This window comes from Schistocerca cancellata, chromosome 4 (genome assembly GCF_023864275.1).
Source record: "Schistocerca cancellata isolate TAMUIC-IGC-003103 chromosome 4, iqSchCanc2.1, whole genome shotgun sequence".
Classification (NCBI taxonomy): domain Eukaryota; kingdom Metazoa; phylum Arthropoda; class Insecta; order Orthoptera; family Acrididae; genus Schistocerca; species Schistocerca cancellata.
Genome location: NC_064629.1, coordinates 167201510 through 167210748, shown reverse-complemented (window position 1 = coordinate 167210748; position 9239 = coordinate 167201510).

Below are 9239 nucleotides of genomic sequence, written 5' to 3'. Positions count from 1 at the left end.
TTACACAGAGTAAAGCATTGTCTCATAAAGAACTGGAGAAATATTCTGTCAGATCTTGATAAAATTTCAAAGTGATGCCAATATTGGCAACTTGATTTAAATGTTAAGAAATGTAAAACTGCGCAATTTACTAAACAAAAAGCAACTGTAGTTTCCTGCCATGGCACTACTTTTGAGGCCTTACTGGTATTCCCAGGACTTTTACCTTTTCCTCCAGGTTACCCAACACACATCTCATGTATAAGGGAATGCGTTAGCCAGTATATAGACTGCCTGAATTTATCGCGGAGATGTAATTTCAGAATTAATCGAAATAGATTTCTTGTTACAAATTCGCCAATATTTGCGGAAATTGTAACATCAATAAAGAATGGGATCAATGAACCCAAAGTCGGACGACGTCTAAAATATCTGATTAAGAGTGCACAGAGATAATATACATTTAGACCCAGCAGTTCCCTCGCTTGCGTGACCGGTAATATGTATATGCTTTCAAGCAAGTATAACTATACACTGCCGACGTGTGTGGGTGTAATATCATCATGTGAATGGGTTCCAGCAAGTCCAGTCTGCAGAGAATGGGTCTATCATACGCTTACGCTCACACGGAGCATGACATTACAACACTGATGCATATGTAGAACCATTGGGTGGAAGGGGATGCTAGACAATGAAATGTGGCTACGTGATTACAGCCTCACCATCTTGCACGCATAACTGTAACAGATGGAACAGCTTGAAACGCATCAGGCTACAGACAGCCTGCTGGTTTCATTCTCATTAAGTGTGCTAAAGTACTCAGTCGAGAGATAGAGAGCTTTTTTTTTAATGTTCGTACGACACAGGTTCTGATACGAAAATGAATCTGACGTGATGACTGTGGAGGTTACAATTTCCCTCCAACATAACATATTTCATTAACTGCACATTGCTTTGCACACTGGGCTGGCTGGTGCTTTTTTTTCTGCGTCTCGGTCAGGCCGTCGGCCGGCCGTTGGCGGTAAAGCGATGCTGGGTGCAGAGCCTGGGGGCTCGGTGCTCTTCAGATAAACGAGTTACCGGGAAGATGGGTCTCTCAGTTCCCTATGCCGGTCACCCTCGGCGTTCAGTGTCCATTCGACCACGCTACTGGGTGAACGCAGTCCGTGTCGTGAGATTGTGCCGGCTTCAGATAGTACCTTGTAGAGGCCGTAGGAGGGCAGTTGCTTGCACATTAGGTCGTGGTTGGAATTTGACGACGTCAGTGTTGGCGCCGGTTCGGTGGGCAAAGAGAACACTTATGGAAATTGTAGGCAGCAATTTTTCTTTGGGGGGGGGGGGGGGGGGGAGAGAGGTCGTGGACCGTTATCTCGCGCATTAGGCCCGCTCCTGAATTTCACCGCTGCCATCCAGACGCTGATGCTTGGAGGTTATCGACCCGTGCTTTCGATGTGGAAATTGCACACTCATTGTTTGGACGATGGCCTAAAAATTATCCAGTGTGAGGGAACTAACATCATCTTTCGTAAAGGCGGAAGAGCGAGTTCTTTCAGACTGACCAGGGCTTCCACAATTTTCCCGGATCGTGGTCTAAAACCAAATTGCTGTAAACTTCTTTAAACTATATACACTACTGGCCATTAAAATTGCTTCGCTAAGAAGAAATGAAGACGATAAACGGGTATTCATTTGATAAATATATTATACTAGAACTGACATGTGATTACACTTTCACGCAATTTGGGTGCATAGAACTTGAGAAATCAGTACCCAGAACAACCACCTATGGCCGTAATAACGGCCTTGATACGCCTGGGCATTGAGTGAAACAGAGCTTGGATGGCGTGTACAGGTACAGCTACCCATGCAGCTTCAACACGATACCACAATTCATCAAGAGTAGTGACTGGCGTATTGTGACGAGCCAATTGCTCGGCCACCATCGACAATACGCTTTCAATTGGTGAGAGATCTGGAGAATGTGCTAGCCAGGGCAGCAGTCGAACATTTTCTGTATCCAGAACGGCCCGTACAGGACCTGCAACTTGCGGTCGTGCATTATCCTGCTGAAATGCAGGGTTTCGGAGGGATCGAATGAAGGGTAGAGCCATGGGTCGTAACACATCTGAAATGTAACTTCCACTGTTCAAATTGCCGTCAATGCGAACAATAGGTGACCGAGACGTGTAACCAATGGCATTTCATACCATCACGCCGGGTGATACGCCAGTATGGCGATGACGAATATACGCTTCCAATGTGCCTTCACGGCGTTGTCGCCAAAGCGGATGTCACCATAATGATGCTGTAAAGAGAACCTGGATTCATCCGAAAAAATGACGTTTTCCCATTCGTGCACCCAGGTTCGCAGGCGCTCCTGTCTGTGATGCAGCGTCAGGGGTAACCGCAGCCACGGTCTCCGAACTGATAGTCCACGCTGCTGCAAACGTCGTCGAACTGTTCATGCAGATGGTTGTTGTCTTGCAAACGTCCCCATCTGTTGACGCAGGGATCGAGACGAGGCTGCACGATCCGTTACAGCCATGCGGATAAGATGCCTGTCATCTCGACTGCTAGTGATACGAGGCCGTTAGGATCCAGCACAGCATTCCGTATTACCCTCCTGAACCCACAGATTCCATATTCTGCTAACAGTCATTCGATCTCTACCAACGCGAGCAGCAATGTTGCGATACGATAAACCGCATTCGCGATAGGCTACAATCTGACCTTTATCAAAGTCGGAAACGTGTCGGTACGCATTACTCCTCCTTACACGAGGCATCACAACAACGTTTCACCAAGCAACGCCGGTCAACTGCTGTTTTTGTATGAGAAATCGGTTGGAAACTTTCCTCATGTCGGCACGTTGTAGGTGTCGCCACCGGCGCCAACCTTGTGTGAATGCTCTGAAAAGCTAATCATTTGCATATCACAGCATCGTCTCCCTGTCGGTTAAATTTCGCGTCTGTAGCATGTCATCTTAGTGGTGTAGTAATTTTAATGGCCAGTAGTGTAATTAGGAGATTACATCAAGTAATAACAAATATTTCGGAAGACAGAGTTAATTTTTTGCTTTGTGAGTTCTCATTGGCGGTATTCCTAATATTTATTCTGGTTGGGCAATCGATAATTTTGGTGATCTTTTCACAGAGAGCTGAGAGGATCGTCGTTATTTAAGTTATCTAGCCAGGACGCGAAGCGCAACGCTACGTCTCGGTCAGGACGAGAAGCGGTACAGTTAGTTCTCTTATGACGCGAAGCAGAACGGTATTCTCGGTCGGGACCGAGTTGAAGTAGTTTTCTTCCCTGACAGGGGCCGAGGCGAGGAATTCATCCTCAGTTCGGGCCATGGCAGCATTTGTTGCACAGATGCCGTCTGCAGTTGTTCAAGTCACAACTCGTCCTTTCGTTTCTTATAGTTGATAAGTTTTGGCAGAGCGAGGCGAAAGGTTGAGTCAAGAGTATGGACGTTTTCAGTTAAAGCACAGGGGGATCTCAGTTTAAATCACGCTTTGACACTCGACGGCTTAACCATGACTCAGTTATTTTTGTTCCTGCGCCTGTTTTCTTAATCCCGTCGTAACAAATGGTTCAAAAGGCTCTGAGCACTATGGGACTTAAATTCTGAGGTCATCAGTCTCCTAGAACTTAGAACTACTTAAACCTAACTAACCTAAGGACATCACACACATCCATGCCCGAGGCTTAAAAGTCAATGCAATCAAAAGATCCTACCATTTATGTCACATATCTCGATATTCACAAACTCGCTCATCAAAACCTGTAGATGGACTATCTGTATACATGACTATGTCTGTACAGAACCCTTAGAGGGCGAGTCCTTCGCAGATCTCCTTTCTCTTTCTTTTTTTAAGTAAGCGAACTACACTACTGGCCATTAAAATTGCTACACCAAGAAGAAATGCAGATGATAAACGAGTATTCATCGCCCAGGGTGGCCGAGCGGTTCTAGGCGCTACAGTCTGGAACCGCGCGACCGATACGGTCGCAGGTTCGAATCCTGCCTCGGGCATGGATGTGAGTGATGTCCTTAGGTTAGTTAGGTTTAAGTAGTTCTAAGTTCTAGGGGACCGATGACCTCAGAAGTTAAGTCCCATAGAGCCATTTGAAGCAAACGGGTATTCATCGGACAAATATATTATACTAGAACTGACATGTGATTACATTTTCACGCAATTTGGGTGCATAGATCCTGAGAAATCTGTACCCAGAACAACCACATATGGCCGTAATGACGGCATTGATACGCCTGGGCATTGAGTGAGACACAGCTTTGATGGCGTGTACAGGTACAGCTGCCCATGCAGCTTCAACACGATACCACAGTTCATCAAGAGTAGTGACTGGCGTATTGTGACGAGCCAGTTGCACGGCCACCACTGACGAGACGTTTTCAATTGGTGAGAGATCTGGAGAATGTGCTGTCCAGGGCAGCAGTCGAACATTTTCTGTATCCAGAAAGGCCCGTACAGGACCTGCATCATACAGTCGGGCACTATCCTGCTGAAATGTAGGGTTTAGCAGACATCGAATGAGGGGTAGAGCCACGGGTCGTAACACATCTGAAATGTAACGCCCACTGCTCAAAGTGCAGTCAATGCGAACAAGAGGTGACCGTGACGTGTAATCAATGGCACACCATACCATCACGCCGGATGATACGCCAGTATGGCGATGACGAATACACGCTTCCAATGTGCATTCACCGCGATGTAGCCAAACACGGATGCGACCATCATGATGCTGTAAACAGAACCTGGATTCATCCGAAAAATGACGTTTTGCCATTCGTGCGCCCACGTTCGTCGTTGAGTACACTATCGCAGGCGCTCCTGTCTGTGATGCAGCGTCAAGTGTTACCGCAGCCATGGCCTCCGAGCTGATAGGCCATGCTGCTGCAAACGTCGTCGAACTATTCGTGCAGATGGTTGTTGTCTTGCAAACGTCCCCATCTGTTGACTCAGGGATTGAGACGAGGCTGCACGATCCGTTACGGCCATGCGGATAAGATGCCTGTCATCTCTACTGCTAATGTGACGAGGCCGTTGGGATCCAGCATGGCGATTTTTAATACCCTCCTGAACCCACCGATTCCATATTCCGCTAACAGTCATTGGATCTCGACCAACGCGAGCAGCAATGTCGTGATACGATAAACCGCAATCGCGATAGGCTACGATCCGACTTTTATCAAAGTCGGAAACGTGATGCTACGCATTTCTCCTCCTTACCCGAGGCATAACAACAATGTTTCACCAGGCAACGCCGGTCAACTGCTGTCTGTGTATGAGGAATCGGTTGGAAACTTTCCTCATGTCAGCACGTTGTAGGTGTCGCCACCGGCGCCAAACTTGTGTGAATGCTCTGAAAAGCTAATTATATGCATATCACAGCGTCTTCTTCCTGTCGGTTAAATTTCGCGTCTGTAGCACGTCATCTTCGTGGTGTAGCAATTTTAATGGCCAGTAGTTTATGTAAGATATCTCGTTATTCACAAACTCACTCATCAGAACCTGTAGATGAACTGTCTGTATACATAATTATGTCTGTACAGAACCATTAGAGGGCGAGTTCTTCGCAGCTCTCAGTTTTTTTTCTTCTTTTAAGTAAGCGAACTGCCGGCCAGTGTGGCCGTGCGGTTTAGACGCTTCAGTCTGGAACCACGTGGCGCTACGGTCGCAGGTTCGAATCCTGCCTCGGGCATGGATGTGTGTGATGTCCTTAGGTTAGTTAAGTTCACTTAGTTCTACGTTCTAGGCGACTGGTGACCTCAGAAGTTAAGTCGCATAGTGGTCAGAACCATTTGAACCATTTTTGAAAGTAAGCGAACTACTTCCGGTACTCCGACTCTCGAATTGGCACTGGACACATAGTTTTTCCAGAATTCCACGTGAATGTCGAGGAAGATATTTAAATATTTCGTAAAGACAACTGTTCTGAAATTGGTGAGACCGATACCAATAGGAAAGACGGCATACCAGTTACGATTAGATTGGCCATCACTCTTCGACTTTTAGTTATTGGTGGTTCATACAGAAGTCTGGTGTACTTCTATAGCGCACTTGCCACTGATGTGTCTTTGGTACTAGAAATATTCAGTGTTTTTGTAGAAGAATTCAATGAATAAAATAAAACCAGTTCTCTACGGAAGCGAAACACTGACACCTAACAGGAAATACGGACTTGAAGAAATGAAAAAAGAAGACAGAAAGATCATTAGGAAAATTTTAGGAGGACGACATACCCACGACGGTTACAGGGTACGGTCAATCAAAACAACAAAAAGTTTGTAAATGTTGAAATTTACATTAAGAGAAGGCGAATGACATTCTTTGGTGATCTCAACAGACTACGAGAAGAGCGATTGACAGAAAGGATAATAGACTATGTAACATCACTTATGAACTCAACATCCTGACTGAATTCGACTTCAAAAATGCAAACATAAAATCAGCCGACATTTTAGAAAGAGACGTCTTCAGACTCTAAGTAGACAAACAGGAATTTGCATCAGAGCAAGAAGAACAGAAACAATACAGACTAATACAGAAGAACGTAAGCAAGCCTTCTCGGAAAGTATGAAAGCTTACTGGAACAACAAGAAGGAACTAAATAAAAGTTGATTGAGCTATTTTCATAACGTCTTCCGTTTATTGGCAGAATTCGCTAAAAATAATAATAATAATAATAAAGGTCAGTTGGCACGTCCCTGCACATGAACACGGAAACACATGTGGTGAAGTTTACAAAACGTTTAGCAGACTTGAGAAGAAGAATGTAATTAATGCTCACTGCTGGAGATCTTCCAATACGAAGTTTGCGCAAAGAATGTCTTTCTTCCAGGCTGCGATCTGTGTATATACTGCACTTCATGTTCCATATCTGTTGTTGTAGATGTATCACATATATGGAATCCATGGTTCCCTCGTTTGTCCACTTCTGCAATCCAAAACATAACAAATAAATCACATGTCTTTACGTACGCGCCCGTGCTTTCGAACTGAAGCGGAATAATATTCTTTCACATCTGATTACATGATCAGAAATCGCAGTGCTGTCAACGAGAGGAAGAACAAGCAACGGTGACCGTGAGAGGGAAGCGTATATGGAAAAGCACTAAGCTACATATGAGCTAGCACACGCCATACGTCGGAAGTACTCAGAATAGCTTTCTACATTAGCATCATTGCCAAGACATGCGACAATATTACCGTGTGTTGTTGCCACGCTGCAAAAATGTTGACAGCGACAACCATTGCGGTCACAGACTGTCGTAAAATACGGCCTGCGTCAACTCAGTTTTAGGGGATACCCGTGGTGCCTATAATTAGCTGAGTTGAGCAGTAAAATGCACAAATATCAGGTAGGTTAGTGTTTTAACGTCCTGTCGACAACGAGGTCATTAAAGACGGAGCGCAAGCTCGGGTTAGGGAAGGACGGGGAAGGAAATCGGCCGTGCCCTTTCAAAGGAACCATCCCAGCATTTGTCTGAAACGATTTAGGGAAATCACGGAAAACCTAAATCAGGATGGCTGGAGACGGGATTGAACCGTCGTCCTCCCGAATGCGAGTCCAGTGCACAAATATCAGCTACGGTAGTTTGAATCAATGGTGACTACTACGCATTGGGGATAATCCTATGAATGAGGCGCTAGAGCTCACTGTCTGCCCTCCTTTTAGAAAATTCTCGTGCCCTTTTCAACTGCACACTGCTCTGCAACGCGTGGTGAGCATATTCAAGCCTTCTTTGAAGAACAGTGGGTACCACGCCAGAAAACACTTCTGAAACCTCACCCATTAAGCATGTATGGAACTGTTACCGCTGACCATTAAACTTGCGACCCCATGAGCACAACGTGCAACATACCACAAATTGCTGTGAAGTGCACTACACGCTTGGATATGCAAATGATTTGGATTACACCGGAACCGCACGGAGTAGGTGTGAGTAATGTCCTCTAAATTCTGTGTCTAATGAAAGAATATGCAGTATGTGTCTCATCCAGAAATCAAATGGTTCAAATGGCTCTGAGCACTATGGGACTCAACTGCTGAGGTCATTAGTCCCCTAGAACTTAGAACTAGTTAAACCTAACTAACCTAAGGACATCACAAACATCCATGCCCGAGGCAGGATTCGAACCTGCGACCGTAGCTCCAGAAATCACATCTGAATGTTGTTTGTTTGTGAGAAGATTTTTTTCCCCCGTGAAGGGGGGTAAAATGTGTACCAATACGAGTAGGCGTTGGACAGCTACAAGATCATGGCCTATCAAGACTGCGGTTTGTCGTTCGGCGAAATTGCTGCCCGCGTTAGTCGGGGCTCCACGAAAGTCATCTGAATATTAAGTCGATGGGTTCAGGAGCGTCATACTGAATGCTGTATGTGACCTCATTTCTGACGTATGAAAGCCAGTGACTGTGCTCTGTCTTCGAGGTCTCTGCGATTTTGCTTTCAACAAGACAACGCAAGACCTTGTATTGCCCCTGCGGTCTTTACGTACCATGCATGTATTCACTTGTGGAACCTCAGAAGAGGGCGTAGCCAGATTGCATTTGTGACCGTCATATGAGCCCAGCACGTGATGCGATGGTATAGGTTGCCATTGGGTACATGAAGAGAACAGTACCCAAGAAGACAGACATACTGTTCGCACGGACGTGCAAGATCGAACAGCCACATTACGTATGTTGAGCCAGAAAATGGGTATCTTTCCATCAAGCACTGCGGACAGTGAGCACTGCAATCAACGTTGCGGCTAACCTTGCTGTGGTAGCGAGATAGATGACCCACAGTGACGCTGGACAAAAAAGTTATACCACATTGCTTTTTCAAACGAGTTCCGGTTATCTCTACAACGTCACAATGGATGTATCCACATGTGGAGCCTCCGAAGAGAACGAACGTTGCCAGATGACGTTCGTCATTGTCATACGGGACCAGCATGTGGGGGTTGGTATGGGATGTCATTAGGTACACAAAACACTCCCCTGTGGTTCGCATGTCCGCTAATTTGGACATCAGTCGTTACATTTCTGACGTGTTAAGGCTGGTGGCTGTACTCCATCTTCGACATGTCTGTGACGTTAGTTTTCAACAAGATAACCGGCCGCTGTGGCCGAGAGGTTCTACGCGCTTCAGTCCGCAAACCGCGCAGCTACTACGGTCGCAGGTTCGAATTCTGCCTCGGGCATGGATGTGTGTGATATCATCAAGTTAGTTAGGTTTAAGTACA